This window comes from Galeopterus variegatus, unplaced genomic scaffold (genome assembly GCF_000696425.1).
Source record: "Galeopterus variegatus unplaced genomic scaffold, G_variegatus-3.0.2 Scaffold9367, whole genome shotgun sequence".
Classification (NCBI taxonomy): domain Eukaryota; kingdom Metazoa; phylum Chordata; class Mammalia; order Dermoptera; family Cynocephalidae; genus Galeopterus; species Galeopterus variegatus.
The window spans coordinates 51,818-64,080 of record NW_007735478.1 but is presented as its reverse complement, the minus strand read 5'-3'; the positions used below and the strand labels follow the sequence as shown (position 1 = coordinate 64,080).

The 12,263-nt window shown below is 36.4% G+C and overlaps 2 pseudogenes; both read left to right on the top strand.

The window, feature by feature from the left end:
* Positions 1-1,259: 1,259 nt before the first annotated feature.
* LOC103609230 lies at positions 1,260-2,175 on the top strand (annotated as a pseudogene).
* Positions 2,176-11,978: 9,803 nt separating this feature from the next.
* Positions 11,979-12,263, top strand: part of LOC103609227 — a 2,540-nt pseudogene continuing 2,255 nt past the window's right edge.

Here is a 12,263-nt window from a genome sequence, read left to right as displayed (position 1 = left end):
AAAAATAATCATAATAACAACACAAAACCATTGAATAAAAAAGTTCAGGAGTCCATACTGATGGATGAATGACCAAATACATAGACAGATAGATGGATAGAGAGATAGACAGAGAGATGAATAGATAAATGGATGGATGGATGGAGGGAGGGATGGAGAGATGGAGGGATGGAGGGATGGATGGATGGATGGATGGAGGGATGGAGGGATGGAGGGATGGATGGATGGATGAAGAATTTTTTTATATTAGAGTTGCCAACTAATAAATGTAAAAGCAATGATGAGGTTAGAACAATACATTTGCAATGATCATTATTAATAATTGACTCAGTCAAAACAATCGATGAATGCTAAAACTAGTGACTAGTTCCATAATGAAGAACATGATATTTATATAATAAGTTTAATGGATGCCTCAGAAATTAATTAGGGGAAAATAACAATTATATAATGGAGATATCTGAAAGGCACAATCTTTATCAAGTGATCCAAGTTATGTTCACCAGTAATCACACAAACTTAATATTATGCACCTACTCATAATACACTAAGAAGAGCACGTTTTTTGCAGAAAATAAATAATCTGAGTCAAAATATGAAGAGCATTGTATAATCCCAACATTCTACTAAGGAACTGCTGTATAATCCTTAAAATATCAATGTTTGAAAAAGCACAAAAGACATAGTAAATATTCCAGATTCAGAGAAACTAAAGAGAGATGACATTAAACATAATGTGTAATCTTGCATTAGGTCCTGGATGGGTGAGGGTGGAAGGAGAGTACTGTAGATTAGAGAAAAGAACCATGTCAATATTAAATTTTCTGAGTTGATTAATTATACTGTGGTTAGATTAGTGAATGTCTTTTTTCTTGGTAAAAAAAAAANAAAAAAAAAATGAGGAATTGGGGGTAAATGGGCATCATGTTTACACTTTAAACCCAAAAGATTTGTGTATCTACAAAGAAAAAGAATAAGACAAGTGTGAAAGAAATGTGAGCATTTGCTGGATCTGCATTGAAGTATATTGGAGTTCTTTGCATAATTCTTGACACATTCCTGTAAGTTTAAGTTTATTTCATAATAAATTATCTAAAAGAGAAAAGTAACAAATCTTGGCAAGCTGGAGAAGTTGTTAAACAGGAACAAACCAACAAACTTTCTCTGAACTCATTTTGAGATAAATAACTAATTTTCGTTGGTTTTACAGTTCTGACCTGTCTATCACACTCCAGTCCTTGACAGACTGTCATTAAGGAATGGGAGGCAACTAATCATGGGTCACAGAATTCATCCTGGTGGGATTCCAGCTCAGTGCAGATATGTAGGTGGTCTTCCTCTGGATCTTCTCCCTGTTATATATACCTTCAGCCTGTTGGCAAATGGCACAATCTTGGGACTGATCTGTCTGGATACAAGACTGTACACTCCCATGTACTTGTTTCTCTCACATCTGGCCATCAGTGACATTTCCTACACTTCCAACAATGTCTCCAAGATGCTGTCAAACCTAGTGAGCCAGAAAAGAACCATCTCCTTTGTTCCATGCATCATGAAGAAATTTTTGTATTTGGGTTTTGCTGCTACTGAATGCCTGATCTTGGTTGTGATGTCCAATGACAGGTTTGTGTCCATCTGCCACCCTCTCCAGTATAGTCATCATGCAGAGTGTGCACAGTACTGGCTGTCACTTCCTGGACATGTGGATTCATCCTGGCCCTAGTAAATGTAATTCTCCTTCTAAGGTTGCCCTTCTGTGGGCCCCAAAACATGTGAAGTTCTGTCTGTCCTCAGGCTGGCCTGTGTTGACACCTGGATCAACCAAGTGGTCCTGTTTGCTACCTCTGTGTTTGTCTTAGTCAGACACCTTTGCTTAATGCTTGTCTCTTACATGCACATCATCTGGGTCATTCTAAAGATCCAGTCAGAGGAGGGCCCATAAAGACTTTCTTCACCTGTTCCTCCCATCTCCATGTGGTCGGGCTGTTATTTCATATTGCCACCATGGTTGTTTATTTGGTCTTAGACTCTAATCAATGAGAAGAGCTTGTGAAACTGTTGTCCCTATTTTGCAGTCTCTTTAACCCAATGCTGAGCTCACTCATCTACAGCCTAATGAATGCTCAGGTGAAGGACACCTTCTATAGAGCATTACATAATATGAGGTCCAAGTGAGGCATGAATGGAATGTTGGTTTAGTATGGATTTCTTTTAAAAACATGTGCTTTACAGATGCAAAAATTAGAAAAATTTTCTAATTACAAGTGCTCTAAAAATCTGACAAAATTACAGTTAAAAAATTATATATTGGACCCAATGACCCCCAGACCCCAAGGCATCAGCACCAAATAGGAAGCCCCTATAGGATTCAGGCAAGTCACCAGGGTAGAATGAGTGGACTGTGAAACCCTCTGCCACAATGACTCAACACCAAAAGAGAGATACCAGAAATATGAAAAACCAAGAATGTATGACATCACCAATGGAATATAATAACTCTCAAATTCCAGACACTATAGAACATGAAGTCCTTGAAATGACAGACAAGAAATTTCCAGGAACAATTCTAAGGTAAGTAAATGAGATAGAAGAAGACACAGTTAGACCACACAATGAAATGAGAAAAAGTATGCAGGACCCAATGAGGAAATATACAAAGAAATTGATGCCCTGAAAAAGAATGTAGCAGAGCTTGTGGAGCTGAAGGAATCATTCAACAAAATAAAAAATACAACAGAGAGCTTAACCAGCAGGCTAGAACAAGCAGAAGAGATAATTTCAGACCTTAAATGTGACCTGTTCAAAATAACACAGGCAGACAATAAAAAAGAAAAAAATTAAAAATTGAAGAAAATCTAAGACAGATAACAGACAACCTTAAGCATTCAAATTTCTGAATCATGGGTATTCCAGGAGGGGAGGAAAAGGGAAATGGCATTGAAAACATATTCAATGAAATAATAGCAGGAAACTTTCCAGGTATAGGGAAAGACACAGATCTTCAGGTTCAGGAAGCTCAAAGATCCCCAAACATATTCAACCCAAAAAGGTCCTCTCCAAGACATGTTATAGTCACACTGGCAAAACTTAAAGACAGAGAGAATCTTAAAAGTTGCAAGAGAGGGCCAGCCCGGTGGCGCACTGGATAAGTGCGCCGCTTGGGAAGCGCGGCGGTGCTCCCGCCCAAGGGTTCGGATCCCACGTACAGACCGGTTCCCGCTCACTGGCTGAGTGAGGCGCGGGAGCAACACTGAGGGTTGCGATCCCGTTGCCGGTCCCCAGTCCGGTACGGGGGCGACACTGAGGGTTGCGATCCATTGCCGGACATGGAAAAAGACAAAAGACAAAAAAAAAAAAAAAGTTGCAAGAGAGAAGTGTCAAGTCATCTATAAGGGAGCATCTATCAGACTAACATCAGACTTTTCAATGGAAACCCTAAAAGCCAGAAAACAATGGGGTGATATATTCAAAACACTAAAAGACAAAAATTGCGAACTAAGAATACTTTTCCCAGAAAGGCTATCCTTGGGATATCTGGGAAATGAAGGACTAATAGTATATTTCTCACACAAACTAAAACAGTGGGAGTTCACTACTTCATGCCTGGCCTTAAAAGAAATTCTCAAAGGAGTACTGGGTCTGGTACCTGAAAAACAACCATCACTTCCATGAATACTCTAGAAAGAACAAATCCCACCAGTAAAATAAAAATGGTAACAATAAAGAGAAAAAAAGTTCATCTACCATCCTGAGAAACCCACAAACACAGAAAACAAACAGAAAATCAGAAAGAAAGGAAGAAAAGATATATAAAGCATCCAAACAAAAATCAATAAAATGCCAGGAGTAAATCAACACCTTTTAATAACTCTTAATATAAAAGGATTAAATTCCCCACTCAAAAGACACAGACTGACTGATCGGATTAAAAAGATAGACCCATCAATATGCTGCCTTCAAGAGACTCACCTCACCTTTAAAGAAACACATAGAATAACAGTGAAAGGATGGAAAAAGATATACCACTCTAATAGAAATGAAGAAGGAGCTGGAGTAGCTATTTTTATATCAGATAAAATAGACTTGTAACCAAAAAGCATAAAAAGAGGTAAAGAAAGACACTATATAATGATAAAAGGATCTCTTCAACCAGAAGACATCAGAATCCTAAATATATGCGCACCCAACATCAGAGCAGCAGATTTATAAAGAAAAAACTATTAGATCTAAAGAAACAGATAGACACTAATGCCATAATAGTAGGGGACCAGAACACCTCACTCTCAATATTGGACCAATCATTTAGACAAAAAATCAACAGAGAAGCAAAAGATCTAAACAACACTTTAGACCAAATGGACTTGGCAGATATCTACAGTATCAAAAACCTCAGAATATTCTTTCTTCTCATCAGCACATCAAATATTCTGCAGGAAAGACCACATGTTAGGGCACAAATAAAGACTCAACAAATTCAAAAATATTGGAATTTTTCCATGTATTTCTTCAGACCACAATGGATTAAAATTAGAAATCAATAGCAAATGAAACTCTGGAAACTACACAAACACATGGAAATTAAACAACATTCTACTTAATGACATATGGGTCCAAGAAGGAATTAAACAGGAAATGAAAAAATTTATTGAAACTAAGGAAAGTAATGGCACATCATACCAAAACCTGTGGAATACTGCAAAAGCAGTACTAAGGGCGAAATACATCACATTAAATGCTTACTTCAGAAGAATGGATAGATAGCAAGAAAACAACAAGGAAAGTAATGGCACATCATACCAAAACCTGTGGAATACTGCAAAAGCAGTACTAAGGGCAAAATACATCACATTAAATGCTTACTTCAGAAGAATGGATAGATAGCAAGAAAACAATCTAACACTTCACCTTAAAGATCTAGAAAACAAGAACAATCCATTCCCAAAATTGGTAGACAGAAAGAATTAATTAAGATCAGAGCAGAACAAAATGAAATAGAAACCCCCAAAATGACACAAAAGATCAATGAAACAAAAAGTTATCTTTTTGAAAAGATAAATAATGTTGACAAACAGCAAAACTAAAAAAAGAAGAGAGAAGACACAAATAACAATAATTAGAAATGAAAAAGGTGATATTACAACCAATAACTCAGAAATACAAGGAATCATTAGAGACTACTACAAACAACTACATGCCAAATAATTTGAAAAACTAGAGGAAGTGGATAAATTTCTGCACACACACAAACTAACAAGACTGAGCCAAGAAGACAAAAAATCTGGAAAAAAAAGTAACAATCAAAGAGATTGAAGCTGTTATCAGAAGTCTCCCAACAAAGAAAAACTCAGGACTGGACGGCTTCCCTGCAGAATTCTACCAAACCTCCAAAGAAGAATGAATGCCAATTCCTTACAAACTATTCCAAAAAGTTGAAAGAGAGGCCATTCTCCCAAATTCATTCTATGAAGCAAACATCACCCTGATACTAAAACCAGGTAAAGATAGAACTAAAAAAGAAAACTACAGGCCAATATCCTTGATGAATACAGAGGCAAAAATCCTCAATAAAATACTAGCTAACAGAATACAGCAACACATACGCAAAATTACACACCATGATCAAGTGTGATTCATCCCAGGAATGCAAGGTTGGTTCAACATACACAAATCAATAAATGCGATACACCATATCAATAAAATCAAACACAAGGAACATATGATCGTCTCTATAGATGTTGAAAAAGCATTTGATAAAATTCAACACTCATTCATTGTAAAGATTGTCTGCAAGTTAAGTATAGACTGAAAGAATCTCAACATAATTAAAGCCATATATGATAAACCCACTGCCAATATCATCCTGAATGGGGAAAAGCTGAAAACTTTTCCTTTAAGAACAGGAATTAGACAAGGATGCCTACTCTCACCACTCCTGTTCAACATGGTGTTGGAAGTGCTAGCCAGAGCAATCAGAGAAGAGAAGAAAATAAAGGACATCCAGTTTGGAGAAGATGAAGTCAAACTGTCCCTGTTTGCAGATGACATGATCCTATATACTGAACAGCAAAAAGCCTCTACAAAAAAACTCTTGGAGTTGATAAATGATTTCAGCAGAGTTGCAGGATACAAAATCAACACACAAAAATCAGTAGCATTTCCTTTCTTCGATAGTGAATATTCAGAAAGAGGAATCAAGTAAGCTTGCCCATTTACAATAGCCACCAAAAAAATAAAATACTTAGGAATGGAGTTAACCAAGGATGTGAAAAATCTCTATAATGAGAACTACAAACCACTGTTGACAGAAATTAAAGATGACACAAGAAGATGGAAAGATATCCCATGCTCTTGTATTGGAAGAAACAGCATTGTGAAAATGTCCATAGTACACAAACTGATCTATAAATTCAACAAAAATCCCAATCAAAATTCCAATGACATTTTTCTCTGAAATGGAAAAAACTATCCAGACATTTACATGGAATAACAGAAGACCACGTGTAGCCAAACAATTCTGAGCAAAAAAAAAAAAGAAAGAAAGCAGGAGGCATAACACTATCTGACTTTAAACTATATTACAAAGGTATAATAACCAAAACAGCATGGTACTGGCATAAAAACAGACACACTGGTCAATGGAATAGAATAAAAAACCAGAAATCAACCCACACACCTACAGCCATCTGGTCTTTGACAAAAGCACCAAGCTTATACAGTGGGGAAGAGACTGCCTTTTCAGCAAATGGTGTTGGGATAACTGGATATCCATGTGCAGGAAAATGAAACTAGAGCCATACCTTTCACCATATACTAAAATCAACTCAAAATGTATTAAAGAATTAAATATATACCCTGAACCCATAAAACTTCTTAAAGAAAACATAGGAGAAACACTTCAGGAAGTAGGACTGGGCACAGACTTCATGAATACAACTGCAAAAGCATGGGCAACCAAAGGAGAAATAAATAAATGGAACTATATCAAACTAAAAAGCTTCTGAAGAGTAAAAGAAATAATTAACAGAGTGAAAAGACAACCAACAGAATGGGAGAAAATATTTGCAAAATGTACATCTGACAAATGATTAATATCCAGAATACACAAGGAACTTAAACAACTTTACAAGAAAGAAACAAGCAATGCAATTAAAATATGGGCATAAAAGCTAAATAGGCATTTCTCAAAGGAAGATATATGAATGGCTACCAGACACATGAAAAAAATGCTCAACATCACTCAACATTCAGGAAATACAAATCAAAACCACACTGAGATACCCTCTCACCCCAGTTAGGATGGCTAATATCCAAAAAACTGTGAATGATAAATGCTGGCAAGGTTGCAGAGAAAAAGGAGCTCTCATACATTGTTGGAGGGACTGCAAAATGGTACAGCCTCTATGGAAAATGGTATGGAGGTTCCTCAAACAATTGCAGATAGATCTACCATATGACCCAGCTATCCCACTGCTGGGAATATACCCAGAGGAATGGAAATCATCAAGTCAAAGGTATACATGTTCCCCAATGTTCATTGCAGCACTCTTTACAATAGCCAAGAGTTGGAACCAGCCCAAATGTCCATCATCAGATGAGTGGATAAGGAAAATGTGGTACATCTACTCAACGGAATACTACTCTGCAGTAAAAAAGAATGAAACACTGCCATTTGCAATAACATGAATGGACCTAGAGAGAATTACATTAAGTGAAACAAGTCAGGCACAGAAGGAGAAATATCACATGTTTTCACTTATTTGTGAGAGCTAAAAATAAATAAGTAAATACACAAATAACCTGGGCGGGTGGAGGGAAGAAGACACAACAATTACAATTCTTTGAAGTTGATATGACAAGCGAGGAGAAAGGAGATTGTTGGGAGGGAGGGGGGAGAGGGAGGAAGGAGGGATGTTTTGGTAATGGGCCACAATAATCAACCACATTGTATATCAATAAAATAAAATAAAATTTAAAAATAAGTAAATATAAAAAATTAAAAAATAAAAGTTATTTTCATGCTAAAAATAAGTAATAAATAATAAAAAAAATAAAGCTGGAGGCATAGCACTACCTGACTTTAAACTATACTACAAACTATAGTAACCAAAACAGCATGGTACTGGCATAAAAACAGACACACGGACCATTGAAACAGAATAGAGAATCCAGAAATCAACCCATGTGCCTACAGCCACCTGATCTTTGACAAAGGCACTATGTCTACACACTGGGGAAGAGACTGCCTCTTCAGCAAATGGTGCTGGGAAAATTGGATATTCATATGTAGGGGAATGAAACTAGGCCCGTACCTCTCACCGTATACCTAAATCAACTCAAAATGGTTTAAAGAATTAAATATACATGCTGAAACAATAAAACTCCTTAAAGAAAACATAGGGGAAATACTCTGGGAATCAGGTTTGGATACAGACTTCATGAATATGACCCCAAAATCACAGGCAACCAAAGGAAAAATAAACAAATGGGATTATATCAAACTAAAAAGCTTCTGAACAGCAAAAGAAATAATTAACAGAGTGAAATGACAACCAACAGAGTGGGAGAAAATATTTGCAAAATATACATCTGACAAAGGGTTAATATCAAGAAATACAAGGAAGATATACAGATGGCTGACAGACACATTAAAAAATGCATAACATCATTCAACATTTGGAAAATGCAAATCAAAACTACACTGACCATCTCACTCTAGTTAGAATGGCTAATATCCAAAAGACTGAGAACGATAAATGCTGACGAGGTTGTGGAGAAAAAGGAACCCTCCCACACTGTTGGTGGGACTGCAAAATGGTGCAGCCTTTATGGAAAATGGTTTTTTTGGACAATTTTATTTTCTTTGGACAAATGGTATTTATGGACAACTACATCTACCACACGACCCAGTTATTCCACTGCTCGGTATATACCCAGAGGAATGGAAATCATCATCTCAAAGGGACACCTGTACTCCCATGTTTTTTTGCAGCACTATTTACAACAGCCAAGAATTGGAACCAACACAAATGTCCATCATCAGATGAGTGGATAAGGACACTGTGGTATATCTACACAATGGAATAAAAAGAATTGAAATACTATACTATAGTATAATACTCTGCTATAAAAAGAATTGAAATACTACCAACATGGATGCAGTTAGAGATAATTGTATCAAGTGAAATAAGCCAAGCACAGAAAGAGAAATACTGCATGTTCTCACTTATTTGTGAGAGCTAAAATTAATTAATTAATTAATTAATTAATATAAAAACCAATAAATGGGGGAGAAGACACAACAATCACAAAAATTCCTTGAACTTGTTAAGACAAGTGAACAGATATGATGTTGATGGGGGGAGGGAGAAAAGGGAGGGAGGAAAGAGAAATTGGTAAAGGGACAGGAAAATCAACTACATTATATTGATAAATTAAAATTTAAAAATTAAAAAATAATGTATTACTATAATTTCCAGTATCTTCCTTACCCCTGCCCACTGAAAAACCTTCTGAAGAATGAACTCAGTCTCTGAATTTAATTGTAATGTTGAGGGTCACTTTTGTTTGTCATGGAAAAGCTATATTCCCCTATGTTTGTATCAAGTTTTTGGCATTTTATTGCAAAATACCCATTTTGAAAGAAAAGCAAACTATACCCAAAGCAAGTAAGTAGAATGAAATAATATAGATTAGACTGGATATGAATTGAATGGAAAAACAATAAATAAAATCAATGAAAGCAAAGTTCGTTCCTTGAAAAGACTAACAAAATTAACAAACTTTAGCTAATTTGACCAACAAAAAAAAAGAAAGAAGGCTCAAGTTACTATAGAATACATAAATCATCATGAAAGAACTGATGGTAGAAAAAATTGATATTAAAGGTGCTGCTGGTAAGGGCTCAGAAGAAATGGAGGAGGATGGCAGAGGAAATCTATATTCCCTTTGAGAATATCTAAATAATCATATGCTGTCGTGGTAGAAATATAGACATTAAAAGTACTCCTGGTGAGGGCCCAGAAGGAAATAAACAATATTTTATTAGAACTAGACCGAGAGGATCCTTGTTGCATCATGGCAGAAAACTTAGCTAAATGTTACCTGTATGTGGAAAGCAGACTTTGTCAATGATGATCTCGAATATTTAGTTGAGTAGATTTCCAAGAAACTGTTGAGATGGCTCCCATTTCTGCTTGTTTTTTACAGCAAAAATGTGAGAAGAATGAGATAGACTGAGAAAAGAAATCTTTTAAGCAAAGAAGAAACAGGAATTAATGATTTGGTATAATTTTCAGCCTATCTAGATTGCAAAAGATGCCAAATTCCGGAGATTCATTGTCAGGAAGCATACTCTGGAGAGAAAGCCAAAGATGTTGCTAAATATTTTTTTTTTTTTTAGTTCTTTGCAAGAATCAAAGTTAGAACGTTCAATTACACAGAGGGTTCTCAAGAAATGAGACATCTACTCATGGATCTCCTTTGCATTCTCTGCCAATGCCAATAATAGAAACGGTAGACGGGATAGATCAATAGAAGAGCGACTTGTCTAAAGAGGAATATAAAAGGGACATATGTGAGAGATCCACAGCATTTTTGAGAATGTGTCAGCAGAAACACTACCAGCTTGGGCTAAAAGGGATAAAGAAAGTAGAAAATCAAAGAAAACTATCAGACTCCCTAGCTCTACTGTCAGGAAACAGCCTGATAAAAACTGCAAAGCTGCTACCTGCTACCCTTCACAGAAAGGAAGTTGGAATTAGAGGCTAGAGCGACAGACGGTTATTCCCAGATCCCGAAACTCAATGGAATGTACACTGCTGGATTTGAGCACTTCTTGAGATGATATACTTCTTTTTCTTTCATTTTCTCTTTTCTTGAATGAGAATGTCTATAACTGGCACCCTTGGGAGTAAACAACTTGTCTTCTTGTTATACAGGCTCACAGATGTAGTGGAATTTTGCCCTAGGATGAATCACACTCAGAATCTAACCTATACTGAGTTAAATGATGATATTTGAGACTTTTGACCACATGGTGTTTAGGCAAGATTTTGTACTTCAGTTGAGACTTTAGAAGACCAGGAATGAGACAAATGAGTCAGTGCTTATGAACCAGAGAATGAACTCTGGTAGACAGAATAATGTCTGCCAAAGATGTTCACTTCCCAATTTTTTGAGTTTCAATGTTTGTTACATTACATGCAAAAAGGAATTAACAGGCGTGATTAAGTAAAACAACTAGATGGTGATATTAACATGAACTATATGTGTGAGCCTGATGTAATCGCAAGGCGTTTTTTTGTTTTTATTTTTGTTTTTTTTCCTTTTCTTTTCTTTCATTTATAAGATGGAAGCAAGAGAATAGAGACAACATACTATATTCTGTCTTTGAAGATGGAGAAAGTGACCATAACCGAAAGGATGCAGGCAGCCTCTGGGAGCTGTACAGGGCAGGGAAAAATATTCTCTCCCAATTCCTTTGGTATCCAGAAAGAACACAACCCTGGGGACAGATTTTAGATTTGGACCTACAGAATTATAAGATAATAAAATTGAGTTGTTATAAACCACTATGTTTGTGGTAGTGCTGTGGTTTCAGCAGAAACAGGAAGGAGAAATAAAGATCTTCCAGGAAAAGCAAAACAGGAAATTCATCACACCTAAACTGTCCTCACAAAAAAATGCTTAAGGGAGTGTTACAATTGCAATTAAAAGGATGATAATTATTGTCATGAAAACACATGAAAGTATAAAGCTCAGAAGTATAGGTAAATTTATAATCATACTCAGAATACTCCAGAGAGGTAATGGTGCTATGTCAAACTTTTCATCCTCTAGTACACAGGTTTAAAGTCAAAAATATCAAAAACATTAACAGCTGCAATTAATGACTAAGAAAAAACAAAGATGAAGTTATAAATTGAGGCCACCAAAATACAAGTTGTGGGGGTGTGGCTGCGCAGGTGTGAAAATCACAAATGACATCAAGTGACAGAAGATCCAAAAACCAGGACAGACACTACGGTAAGGTCAGAGGACTTGCCCGATCAAGATGGCACCATAAGAACCCTCCAGACTCTTCAGGGCAGTGAGCTGACCATGAGCACTGATCCTTTGCCACCACCCCCTCTCCCATTACAGCCACCATTCAGCCCAGACTTCTACTCAAGTGACACAAAAGAACCAGCCACAGGACCATATCTGAAACCTGTAAGGCATTTTGTCCCGACTCCTGGAGGAACTTTTTCAGAGGGGAAAAAAAA